Source organism: Rhinatrema bivittatum, chromosome 8 (genome assembly GCF_901001135.1).
Source record: "Rhinatrema bivittatum chromosome 8, aRhiBiv1.1, whole genome shotgun sequence".
NCBI lineage: Eukaryota > Metazoa > Chordata > Amphibia > Gymnophiona > Rhinatrematidae > Rhinatrema > Rhinatrema bivittatum.
Window position 1 is genome coordinate 25393825 of NC_042622.1, and position 13135 is coordinate 25406959.

The following is a 13135-nucleotide window of genomic DNA, read 5'->3' on the forward strand; positions in this document are numbered from 1 at the left end:
AGTTGTGTTCTCATGAATCCCAGATGCTGTAATAAGGGTTTCTTCATAGTAAAACTATCTAATGTCTTCATTACTTTTGTTCAGAGGATCAATTGAAGTCATTTGCATGATACAGCCCAAAGTTGCTCCAGCAGAAGCCTGTCAAATTAAAGGCATGATGATACCATCTTGTGCCCTAAGGAGCTTCATTCCCTTAATATGAGAAAGCAGTAGGAATTATGTGTGCAATGGAAACATCTAGCTCTCAGACCTTCATGAGCCTTGTTGTTAAGCATTTTTAATATGAGTTGCAACCACTGCATTATGTTCTTTGAAGTGGCTGACCAGTTATGAAAGGCAGAACATAAATCAAATCAAAAACTCTGGCCTGACAAGAAGGTGAAAACCTAAAATTACAAGAATATACTGAGGAAAAATAAAAGTTAAAGTGATGAAAAAATTGTAAGAAATATCTATGTAAATAAAGTTACACAGGAATGCCCAGAATCTGATTTCAAAACTTAATAAACTTGAATAATAAATTCAAGCTACATATTAGCAAGAATTCTGTATCAAGACTGGGAAAGTAAAAGAAGTATCCATATGGTTTGCCTGAAGATTTGCAGCATTTTAAATTATTATTAAAGTGGTAAATCAGAGGTCAGCCACAGCATAATTATGCCTGTAGGTCTAGAGCAGAGCTTTCCAAACTGTCAGGTCGATACAGTAAAGTGTGCTCCGTCGGAGCGCACTGTCACCCTGCTCTGGACGCGTGTTTTCCCTTACCCCTTATTCAGTAAGGGGAGGAAAACACGCGGCCCACCCGCGGCACCTAATAGGGCCATCAACATGCAAATGCATGTTGATGGCCCTATTAGGTATGCCCGAGCGATCCAGTAAGTAAAATGTGCAGCCAAGCCGCACATTTTACTCTAAGAAATTAGCGCCGCCCAAAGGTCGGCGCTAATTTCTTCCGGCGCCAGGGAAGTGCACAGAAAAGCAGTAAAAACTGCTTTTCTGTGCACCCTCCGACTTAATATCATAGCGATATTAAGTCGGAGGTCCCCAAAAGTAAAAAAAGTAAAAAAAAAAAATTTTTGAATTCGGCCCGCGGCTGTCGGGCCGAAAACTGGACGCTCAATTTTGCCGGCGTCCGGTTTCCGAGCCCGTGGCTGTCAGCGGGCTCGAGAACCGACGCCGGCAAAATTGAGCGTCGGCTGTCAAACCCGCTGACAGCCGCCGCTCCAGGCCAAAAGGAGGCGCTAGGGACGCGCTAGTGTCCCTAGCGCCTCCTTTTCCTCGTTTGCACCGCGTCGCCTCATTTAAATACTGGATCGCTCGCACCGGCGAGGGGCCGGTGCGCGCGCCGGGAGAGCGGGCGTTCGTCCGCTCTCCCACGGACTTTACTGGATCGGGCTGTGTGTGTCGGGACACGTTAGTGTGTCGCCTGCAGTGAGCAGGTGTGTCGCGCAAGCCCGGTCAACTCTGATGCGAGTTTGGGCTTTTTTTTTTCTAGAGATTCACTTTTTTTTTCAGTTAATGGGTTGCTTATTATTGGGTGATTTTTGCTGTCAATCGCGTTTTTTTGGGGGGCTTGGTGGGTGGAACAAGCCCAGCCATCCTTGCATTGGCTGCTGCTGCCGATGAGGCCTGGCCATGAGGAGTACTGACTCAAGCAGCAGTGTCTGGTGATCATGGAAGTGAGTGAAGCACTTAACTGGCAACAATCAAAAAGACGAGGTACATGAGTGTGGGGGCTAGACATGTGCTGGGGGGAGAGAGATGAGTGAGTGGGGGGCAAACGTGCTGGGGGGACAGACATGTGCTTGAGGGGGAGAGATATGAGTGTGTGGGGGCCAGACATGTGCTGGGGGGAGGAGAGAGATGAGTGTGTGGGGGACAGACAATTTGTTTTATTATTGTTTCTCATAAATTATAACAATAACATGAATCTTGGAATATATATTTTTAATATAAATTTAAGGTTTTCATGAGATAGGTTGTGTCGTGAAACATTTTATTTATGTATATATTTAAGGAAACATACATAAATTGTCGAAATATGTTTCGTTCGTTTAACCTTTAACCTCTGGTTTACTAGTAGACTGAATTACTGTGTCGTGAAATTATGTTTGTCTAAAAAGTGTGTCACCAACATGAAAAGTTTGGAAAGCTCTGGTCTAGAGAATAAAGCTCGGGTGAATTATTTGAATGAGTTAGAACCCCAGTGAACATGGGTGTATGGGGGCCCCCCAAATCTTCTCCACAAGCCTAGTTTGCGGATGATACAAAATTATTCAGAGTAGTTAAATCACAGTGGACTGTGATGCATTACAGGAGGACCTTGCAAGACTGGAAGATTGGGCATCCAAATGGCAGATGAAATTTGATGTGGACAAGTGCAAGGTGTTGCATATAGGGAAAAATAACCCTTGCTGTGGCTGCACGATGTTGGGTTCCATATTAGGAGCTACCACCCAGGAAAAAGATCTAGGCATCATAGTGGATAATACTTTAAAATTGTCGGCTCAGTGTGCTGCAGCAGTCAAAAAAAGCAAATAGAATGTTAAGAATTATTAGGAAGGGAATGGTTAATAGAACGGAAAATGTCATAATGCCTCTATCGCTCCATGGTGAGACCGCACCTTGAATAATGTGTACAATTCTGGTCGCCGCATCTCAAGAAAGACATAGTTGTGATGGAGAAGATACAGATAAGGGCAACCAAAATGATAAAGGGGATGGAACAGCTCCCCTATGAGGAAAGGCTGAAGAGGTTAGGGCTGTTCAGCTTGGAGAAGAGACTGAGGGGGGATATGATAGAGGTCTTTAAGATCATGAGAGGTCTTGACCGAGTAGATGTGACTCGGTTATTTATACTTTCGAATAATAGAAGGACTAGGGGGCACTCCATGAAGTTAGCAAGTAGCACATTTAAGACTAATCGGAGAAAATTCTTTTTCACTCAACGCATAATAAAGCTCTGGAATTTGTTGCCAGAGGATGTGGTTAGTGCAGTTAGTGTAGCTGGGTTCAAAAAAGGTTTGGATAAGTTCTTGGAGGAGAAGTACATTAATGGCTATTAATCAATTTTACTTAGGGAATAGCCACTGCTATTAATTGCATCAGTAGCATGGGATCTTCTTAGTGTTTGGGTAATTGCCAGGTTCTTGTGGCCTGGTTTTGGCCTCTGTTGGAAACAGGATGCTGGGCTTGATGGACCCTTGGTCTGACCCAGCATGGCAATTTCTTATGTTCTTAAATACGCTTGCTGATAAAGTGAACTTTCTGCTCATATCCTAGTTCTATTCAATGGATTTAGACAGAAAATATCAACTATCTTTATTTTAAGATTTCACCGACGTGATATCTTTGATGAGCGGCGGTATATAAAAACCAATAAATAATTCAGTAGTGATTTATGTCACAATTTTGACGAGAGGTAACACCTCCTCTACAATATACAGAATATTCTGATATAGCGATCTTTAATGTCAAATAGAAGTTTACTAACCAGATTTAACTGTGTTTTGAGTTTGTCAGCCACTGTCAGATCATCTTAATGTGTTCAAAATCATACACAGCCCAACATCTAAGTGAGAGGAGCTAGAGTTGTTAAAAATGTTGTATAATCCCTTCCAATGTGTGCATATTTTTACTATGATTGAATATTTAAAAAATGAGATGCACTGTATATGCAATTTCACATTCCATATAAACCAACTGAACTGACTACAACAGTAATGCACAGCATTAAAAAAATGTACTTCTAGCACCGTTTTCTGGTGCCTGTTCTGCAAACCTCTGAGGTGAACAATAAAGTTATGTCTCCATGAAAAACAAATCAAATAAACCTTTTTATAGCATGAGGAAACGTAAGGGGAGAGAGCAGGGCCTCAAAATATAATTGTCAGAGAAGTTTTCTTTCAATCAAAGTCTAAAATATGTCTAAATGGGTTGTTGAACAGTGCCAGAAAAAAGGCCAGCGGAGTTAAATACATACGTCCCCTCCATCCCACCCCAAATTACCTCAACATTTTGAAATGAATTTTGAGGCAGCAAATCAATGAAAGCGTATCTCCGTAGTCTCGAGTCCACGCGCCCAACAGGTCAGATACCACGTGCGGCGTGACTCCTCCCCGCCTCCCCCAGCAAAGCAACCTGCCGCTTCCTCGTGCGAGATCACGTGATGCCCTCGCTCTCGCTCTCACCCTCACCCTCACCCTCACCCGCCCAAACCTGCCTCAAGTCTCCCGCCTCCTAGACGCCGGAAGAGCAGGCGCGTGCACAACTCCACCGCTCAAGAGGAGAGCCGGAGGATGATGGGGTGGGAGGAGCAACAACCCGTGTAGTCTCCGCCCTTTCCCCCAACAAATAATAAATAAATAAATAGATAATTAGGGGGGGGGGACGGACGATGAGTGACAGTCCGTGGTACCCCTGTACTCCCCCGTCTCTTATTCATGAGTGGTATAACGTGCTCGCCATAGCACGGAGGGGAGAAAGACTAAGGTGAACGGGGGGGGGGGGAAGAATTATTTATTTTAAACTTTTTTTTTTTTTTGTGAAGGTTCCTAGTTCGGCCCGGCAGAGAAGCCGGGGAGCGAGAGAAGAGACTTTTCCCATCATAAGCAGCGTTATTATTTATTTGGCGGGGCGCGGAGTTAAAGGTGAGCTTTGGAATTCCAAACCTCCTGAGCTAAGGAAGCTGCCGGTCCCTATCACCCATCCTGGAGCGAAGCTGCCAAGACTTCCTCCCTCGGCTGGACCTGCTCCTCCTCCTCTTCCCCCTTCCCAATGATCGCGGAGGTGGGAGGGCTCTGCCGCTGCCGGGTTGTTCTCTCCCGCATCCCAACTTAGCCCTGGCTTTGCTGAGGCTGCTAATAATAATAATAATAAAGAAGAAGAATATCGTCGTAGGAGGAGCGGCAAGAGGTGATTTTTTTTTTTTTTTGTTAATTGCTCTCTTCTACCCCCCCACCCACCTCCTCTTCAGGGCTACGAAAAAAAAAAAAGTCTCAGATCGTCCTCTTTTTCCCCCCCTCCCTTCCTCCTCCGGAGCGGCAGTGGTGGATAAGGAGCCCCCGGCCCGGGGTGGGGGTGGAGAGGGGAGGAGGAGCAGCAGGTAAATTCTTCCATTTCTTTTTCTACCTCCAGCTTTAGTTTAGGAGGGGTTTTTTTTTTATTTTGGGGAGGGGGTTCTGTTATTGTGGTGGTGGGGGTTCATATAAATATTCTGGAGTTCAGTGTAGATGAGCCCCCTCTTTCTCCAGCGGGGAGGGGGGGGGGGGGACGACGGACCTTTGTTGGGGGATGCGTCATATCACACAGACAGTTAAACTGCCTTTAATCTTCTTTTCTTCTTCTTCTGTTATTGTTAAATATTCAAAATGTCCAGGCGCTTCCAGGAAGACGAAGTGATATTTCTTGGTAAAAAAAAAAAAAAAAGGGGGGGGGGAAGCTGGTGGGAGGGGGAGAAATGAAGAGATACATCTGGAAGGAAGTGCTCAAGAGAACTTCTTATATTGAAAAGTTTATTGATCGTTTTGAGTGTTCTTCCCTTTTTTTTTTGTTTCCTTTTGGCTGCATTTTTTTTTTTTTTTTTTTTTGCAAGGCGGTGATCCACCTCCCGTTTAGTTTGCTGTGACTAGGGAAGCAAGAAAGAACTAATGTGTATACAAGAAAATGATTAATGAAGCCGGTGGTTTGCAAAGGAGGAGACATGGATTTGGGGGTGGAGAGGAGGAGGAATGGATCCTTTGCAGACGGTTTTTTGAGCAATACAAAATTGCGGTGCAATAGCAACAGGAAGCCATCTCTGTTTAACATAATCTGCCTACTATGTGTGTGTGTCTCTCGCTTTCTCAGCTTTGATAGTTTCAGTTGCGTTTATTTCGAATAATGAAATTCCTTTTAGAAGTAGAATTCTTCGGTCTGGAATATGTTTGGGTTTGAATCGACTCTTGGCTTTTGGAAGTTGGTTCTCGGGAACGGCGGCGGCCCAACGTTATTGATTTGCAAGTATTTTTGAAGGATCGCGGCTAGATTGAGACATTGGCAGTGTGTGTGGGTTGTTTGTTTTTTTTTTTTATGACCTTGGGAACTCGAGTTTCTAATTCTGCTCGAGAATACACAGTAATTGCAGGCTGAAAATAACTAATGTAAGTGCGGTGGATGGAAATTCTGCAATGGGAAGAGGAAGTTTCATTGATTTTTTTTTTTTTGGGGGGGGGGTGTAATGTACTTTTAATGCAGTTATAGGAGAGGGTATCATAAGTAGGCTGCACAAGATCTAGGAAACTCGGAAATAAAAAACAATTCAACTTGTAGTTTAGTAGCAGGCATTGACTTGCTGACTAATGATTACATGCTCTTGATTGCAAATGTATCAAAGCACAGTGACCTGACAATAGCTTGCAAATACTTTCACGCCATCTTTTTAGTACTTTTCTGGGCTTTTTTAAATACAATACATAGGGTTTTGTTGTGTGCAGCGCTGTGGAGTATCTTCCAGCAAGTTATACATGTTTTTATAACTATCCGGGGATCAAAATAACACCTAAGCTTGTTAAACTACTTTTTCTTTGTTTGGGGGAGGGGGGATGGAATTGGTGGCTGACGGTAAGTGACTACATTTAATCTTTTGTAGATCATTGTAGAATTTTTGAGCCTGAAGAACTATTTATAATTTTCCATTTATTACCTTTTGAAGGATTGTGTTTCACGCTCTGCTAGTGCTTGGCAAGGTGTTGATTTATAAGCCATGTTGTTTTTCAGTTAAATTGCTGAAACCTTCACCCTTAAACTTAACTGTTTCTAAGTTCAACATTAAGCTTTTATGTTGAGCTCTATGTCATTGTTAATTACTTTTGGGTTTTATTGATGAAATAATTTCAAGTCTGCATTCAACTTCAGAGAGCCAGAACTTTTTTTTTTTTGTTTTTTAAAGCATCGCTGTTCCATGTGTTGATTTGACTTAACTTTTGGATAGATTAAACTATTCATTACATGCACTGAGCTTCTGATTTCAGTTTCATAGAAGAATATGAAAAGTCTTTTTGAATCATTAAAGATTATAGCAGCACCGAACATCAGAAGATCTGATTTAGGTCAGGTTGATTCAATTATGTCTTCATGTTTTTTTTTTTTGAGTTGGGTGAATGACTGGACATGAGCTTAAGCACAACAAAAGAGAGACAGAATAGCAACAGCTGCCTTCTAGTGCTGGAAGGGTAGTCACATAAGGCCTTTAGCTCTCTTACCATCAAGTAAGTTTTCAAAAGTTCATATCCTATTTGTTTATAGTTGTGTAAATTTAGCATCTGTAGGGATTTGAATTTGCTCAAAACTAGTGTTTGTTTGGAATACAAAAGGAGTTAGCATTTTACGTTTAGGTACTGTTTCTCTATATTTCTGTTAGTCACAGAATCTTATTCCATAGTGTTATGATGCTAAATAAGCTGCTATTGCTCTTTATGCAACAGATAGTTATCACCAGTTTGTTCTTGTTGGTTATTGTGTGTTAAGAACTTTTTAAGGTGTGTCTTCTGTCTCTCTGTTCAAGATTTTACTAGAGCACCTTACTTGTTCTAAGTAGATACCTATCTAGAATTTCCCTTGTACCAGTTTTCTTTGAGGCCTTTTAAACTTAGATGTGTTTTCTTGGTAAAATAAAGTTAGTTTCAGGTTTAAAATAATTGCTCCAAGGAACTGATTCTAAATTTGTCTAATTATAATGTAGAAAATGCATTTAGTCTACAGAATACTATTTTTTAAAGTTGGAGTTTTCAGTCTGTACCTGCAGCAAAATCCTTATGGGATAGGGCCACAGTTTTCTTCACATTCTACAACTGGTTTTCAGAGAAAGGAAACAACTAGATGGATTTGTCTGACTTTTGCACTAGAATACTGAGCTTTTTACCTCCTGGATCACTGTTTTTGAATGTATGTTAGTTTATTAGCAATGGTGAACTCCTCTTTTGATGTACAAAGGTCTATATGATTATAAATTGGAGATTTCCCTTAAATATCATTGGACAAGTGCTCCTTAATTAAAAGCCTCTTTGTACACTGCTTTTTAGCAAATAGTTTAGAATAATAGCAAAACAATGGTTCTGTATCAGTTTGAATGTTAAGTGTACTAAATACTTTTAAAGACTACTCACTTGTACAATTGTATCAGATATAATAATATGGTAAAATAAGGCACTTGAGGTTGCAAACTTTTTTTTTTTTGGGGGTTTTTTTTTTTTACCTTTTATATTACCTACGTTTTCTCTGACTATATTCTTGGTATGCCTGTCTTTATCTAAAAATGTTTCATATCTATTAGCATTTATATTTAACAGTACAAAATATTCATGGTCCTTTTTATATTCATAATTCATCTTTTGAAATTTTTTTTCTTGCTGAATTTATGGTTGATATATAATTTTACACACATCTGGGTGCATTTGCATGGTCAGCCTAAGATTTTTTTTATCCTTCACATTGGCGCTTGATTCCCTACTATTCTGTTTTCCATTTACAAATGGTCTTGTCCAACTGTTTGACCACTACCTATGTTCTTGTTTGGCTGCCTTCCTCATTATTCTTTTCCTATTTGATTCTCTACATCCTTTCATACTGTTAACCATTCCAGTCTTCTCCAGATATTCTCTTCTCTTGGTATTTCTTGCTGTGCCTTTGATTAGCTGCCATCTTATCTGTCCAACAGGTCTCTTATTTCTTGTTAATTCATCAACTGTTTCTTCATCCTTGATGGCTGATATACTTTTTCTTGGGTCGTCTACTTCCCAGAACATAAGCACTGGCATTAATGAAGCAATCCAAAAGAGAATTTGAATAGAAGCTTGCCAAAGGCAAAATTCAAAATAAACTTTTTTTTCAAGTATTCTTGAAACAAGAAACCTGCAAGAAAGTCCATTGACTACTAAATGACCAAGGGGTAAAAAGACGCTCAGAGAAGACAAGGCCATAGCAAAAAAAAAAAAAATACTAAATTTAATTTTTTTTCTTTGCTTACTCTAGAAGATATTTGGGAGTTACCTATGCTGGAAACATTCTTTGAGGGTGATTATTCAGAGGAACTGAAACAAATCATGGTGAACTGGGAAGATGTAACAGAGTAATAAGTTATCAGGAACAAATGGTATACACTCCAGAATTTTGAAAGAAGTAAAAAAATAAAAGTGCAGACCTATTACTAGTAATATCAAACTTTCTCATTCAAATCAGTTACTGTACCTGAAGATTGGAGTGTCCGGAACTATACGGATTTTATAACCTGCGCAGCGATGCGCAGGTTATAAAATCCGGGGTCGGCGCGCATGTCCCAGGGCTTGCGCACATCGCCGAGCCTATGCAAAATAGGCTCGGCACGCACAGGAGGGTTTTAAAAGGGTTACACGCGTATATTACTTGCGTAACCCTTTTAAAATCTGCCCCATAATGTACAATCTAAGTTGTTTTTTTTTAATACATTTGTGACCATTGTTTTTCTTTCCATTAAACCTGATGCTAATCAAATGCCAATTGTAAATTTAGAAGTTCTCCCATTCAGTCAAGTGGCAGGGCCCAACTCCTTCCCAACTGATAGGGTATAGTTCTTTACTCAATTTAAGTGTGCTCCATAGAAAAAGTCCCAACTCTCTTGTACTGCTCTCTTCTCCTCCATCCTGCTGGTGGTTCCTGAGTAAACCCAGTATTCCTCTTCTTTTCCTATTATCTCCTTGAGATGGTAGTGGACCACAGATTTGTGTCCATGAAATCTCCTCTCCAACTTCACTTCTCCCTGTGGATGACTCCCAATGCTATCCTTCCTTTGGTCCTTTCACAGAGAAAAATCCACTTCTGGATATTGAAACTCTGACTGTCTGGGTTACTCAGAAAAATAAAAAGGAAGCTATAATCTAATATGAAAAAACAAAAAAAAAAAAAACCCAGAGGTGGGAAGGGTGGAAAAACTTCCTCCTCCTGCAAACAAAAGGTTTCCAAAACATGGTACTCCAAATGAGTAAAGGCACTCTGCCTCCATCCTTTCCCTGGGTCTTACTCACCGAGACCTCAGAGTCCTTTCCCAATCAGAACTAAAAGAAAACATCTTAAGAGGGATAGATGTCATTTTTTGCTGCACCCAACTAACACAAGAGTTAGGTGCCACTTTATAGACTAACCAATTTATTGAGGCATGAGCTTTTGAGGGCACTTGTTTCTAGCATCATACTGCATCAGCAGATCCTATGCCACCAGCACTCCTTGCCACACATTTTCTGAGGAAGCTCCATTCTATTGGCCACCCTCCCTTTACACCAACTTCCCCACAATGACTGATTACTAGCCATCAAGAATATCATACCAGATGTTCCCACAGTTTTTATCTAGCCAACAAACTTTGAAATAGTTGTGCACAAGGATAAACTGGCAGATTTGAAAAGGACTTGTATCTAAGTCATCAGCACTGAGTTACGTTTGCTGCCTGCCGGTCTTCCTTGCTGGCTGTTGCACTCACCTTTTGACGCCGCAAACAGCTAGGTCTCCCCTCTGCAGCAGATCCCCCATTGGAGCTTGCATGTGTGAGGTAGAATACCACCGATACTGCTGCTGCTTCTCTATAGGTGCGCTCACCCACTTGGCTCTATTTAAAGCCCGTGGTGGGTAAAGGTCACGGCACTGTTAGATGACGTTACCAGCCGCTGTCCTACTTAAGGGCCCCGGGATGCTATTTTCTTTCCTCAGCAATGGATCATCTGCAATCCAGTGCGTTGTGTTGCTGCTTCCTGCATTCCTGATCCTGTACCTGTTTCTTCAGCCCTGCTCGCCTCTTCTCTCCTGGCCTCCCTGCCTGCCTGCCCCTCTGTGTCAGTCCTCTTATCTCTAGCCTGCCCTCAGACTGACTTCTGGACCTGACCCTAGCCTGGACTTTGACAGCTTTTCTTTGCTGCCTGCCACTAACCTTTGCCTGGACAATGACCCTTCTAGCTTGCCACTCACCTTGGACTTTCACCTACTCCACTACCTTAGAGACATTTGCCTAAGTCCTGCCAGCCCTCTGAAGCCAAGAGCTCAACCCAAGGGGAAAGGGATTGGTATAGGTGAAGCTCCTGACACTCTCTTTCTTCCTTGCATAGCTTCGCCAGCTGTCGGTGAGGACCTACGGGAGCCTTCCTCATAGGCTGAGTCACCCTCATCACAGCAATAAAGGATCCATGAATCTTAGTTTGATAAAGCCATGGACTCCATGGTCTTGACCTAGCTCCAGGCTGTACCAGACTTCACTCCAGGCTATATCTGGTCTGGCTCAACATGTCTAAGAACAGCAAGGGGTTTTGTTCCAAATGACTGCAGTACTGGAGAAGCTCATGCACTGCATGGACGCTTTGACCCCTACACCAGTTCCACCTCCAGTGGCTCAGCATCCACTAGCTCAGCATCTCCCTCAAGACCAGTTCCTCAACTCCTGCACTGCCTTGATACCAGGGTGATCCCAAGGAATGCTGTGGCTTCATCAAATAATGCAGCATGCATTTTGAGCTGCAGCCCATTCTCTTCCCTACCGACTGGTCTAAGATGACATCTTGTCGATGCTGGGTGGCACTGCATTGGCCTGGGCATCTTTCGTTTTTATGGGAGTGTGACAACCCTGATTTCCTCCAGCAGTTCAGGCTTATATTTGAAGAACCAGGTCGAGCTTCATTGGCAGCAGATGTCCTCTGAATTTAGCAAGGTTCCAGACCCTTGGAGAGTATGCAGTAGAGTTTCGGGTACTGGCTTCCAAACTGCACTGGGGAGAAAGTAGTCTCACCACCATTTTCTGGCAAGGTCTCTCCAGCAGAATCAAAGAAGAACTGGCTGGGTGAGACATTACGCCTTCATTGGATGCTTTAATATGATTGGCTGGTTATGTTGATTGTCACTTTGAAGAAAGGGCTCTGGAAACTAAGCGGTTGGTGCCATTGGCTCTGCATTTTTGGTGCCCTCTTGTTCTTGTTTCTACTCTGGAGGACCCCATGCAGCTGAGCAGAATCAAAACTTTCTCTGGAAGATCAAACTGCTTTTGTAGTTTTTTCTATGTTTATATTGTGCCGGACGTGGGCACATAGCATCCCAGTACCCAGAGAAGGAGAAATCCCGTGCCTGCGCTTGACTGGGGAGAAACCCCTAGGCTGATCACTTTCCTCCCCATTGCATGTTCCAACTGAAGTCTCCTCTGAAATGGCTAGTTTCACATGGAAGCATTCCTAGATTCTGGAGCAGGCAGGAGTTTTATTGATCAAGGCCTGATCTGCCAGTACTGGATTCCAACTGGAGCATCCAGTAACTACTTCCTCTATCTGTGGGGAGCCCCTCCCAGGCCAGCTTATTGAAATAACTGTTCTACTCTCTCACTCTCTTTTCACACCAGCCTTCTCCACCAGGAAACCATCTCTCTTCATGTTCTCCCTTGGGCCTTGAATCTACTCATCCTGAGGTTACCCCGGCTACATAAGTGTCTGCCAGATATCAAGTGGAATTCCCTGGAACTGGTATGGTGTGGTCCCACCTGTTTCACAATTTCTCTCACTTATATTCCACCTCCACCTAGACTGACACTAGCAGACACTGTACTGGACTACAGCCACAGTATGCGGGTTTTGCTAATGTGTTCTCTAAATAGGCAGAGACTCTACTCTCGTATCGCTCCTACAATTGTGGCATATTCCTCCTTCCAGACTAGGTGCCCCATGGGGGAGGGTTTATCCGTTAGCCCCAGAAACTGAGGCTATGAGTCTGTACATAAAGGAGAACTCTGCACATCCTGTTCCTCCACTTTGTTGGAAAAGAGGATGATAGTTTGCAGCCCTATATTGACTACAGGGGTCTCGGTGCTATCATGACGAAGAATCTGTACCCATTACCTTTTGATCTCAACTTTTTTGATCGCTTATAAGGAGCTAAGTTCTTCAAGTTGGATTTACATGGAGCTTATAATCTCATTTGCATCAGAGAGGGTGATGAATGGAAAACAGTGTTTTAATATGCACAAGACACCACAAATCCTCGTCATGCCATTTGGACTTTTACAATGCCCCAGCCATATTTTGGAATGTGAGATTTTCTGGGATCTCTGGTTCTCCTACATAATTGTATACCTTGACGACATTCTCTGGACTCCCAT

At 42.5% G+C, this 13135-nt stretch overlaps 1 protein-coding gene across 7 annotated transcripts in view; it reads left to right on the forward strand.

Annotated features, from left to right (window-relative positions):
• The first annotated feature begins 4413 nt into the window (after positions 1–4413).
• ZNF217 (zinc finger protein 217) overlaps positions 4414–13135 on the forward strand; it is an 81291-nt gene continuing 72569 nt past the window's right edge. Inside the window, exon 1 of one of the 7 annotated variants that reach the window (XM_029612127.1) lies at positions 4414–4491. The gene's annotated coding sequence lies outside the window, so the exon portion shown is untranslated. Of the gene's footprint in view, positions 4492–4543; positions 4650–4678; positions 4915–5022; positions 5105–5308; positions 5410–5787; positions 6141–6979; positions 7248–13135 lie in introns of those variants that run through there. The other 6 variants (XM_029612124.1, XM_029612121.1, XM_029612128.1 and 3 more) reach the window with 6 other exon arrangements.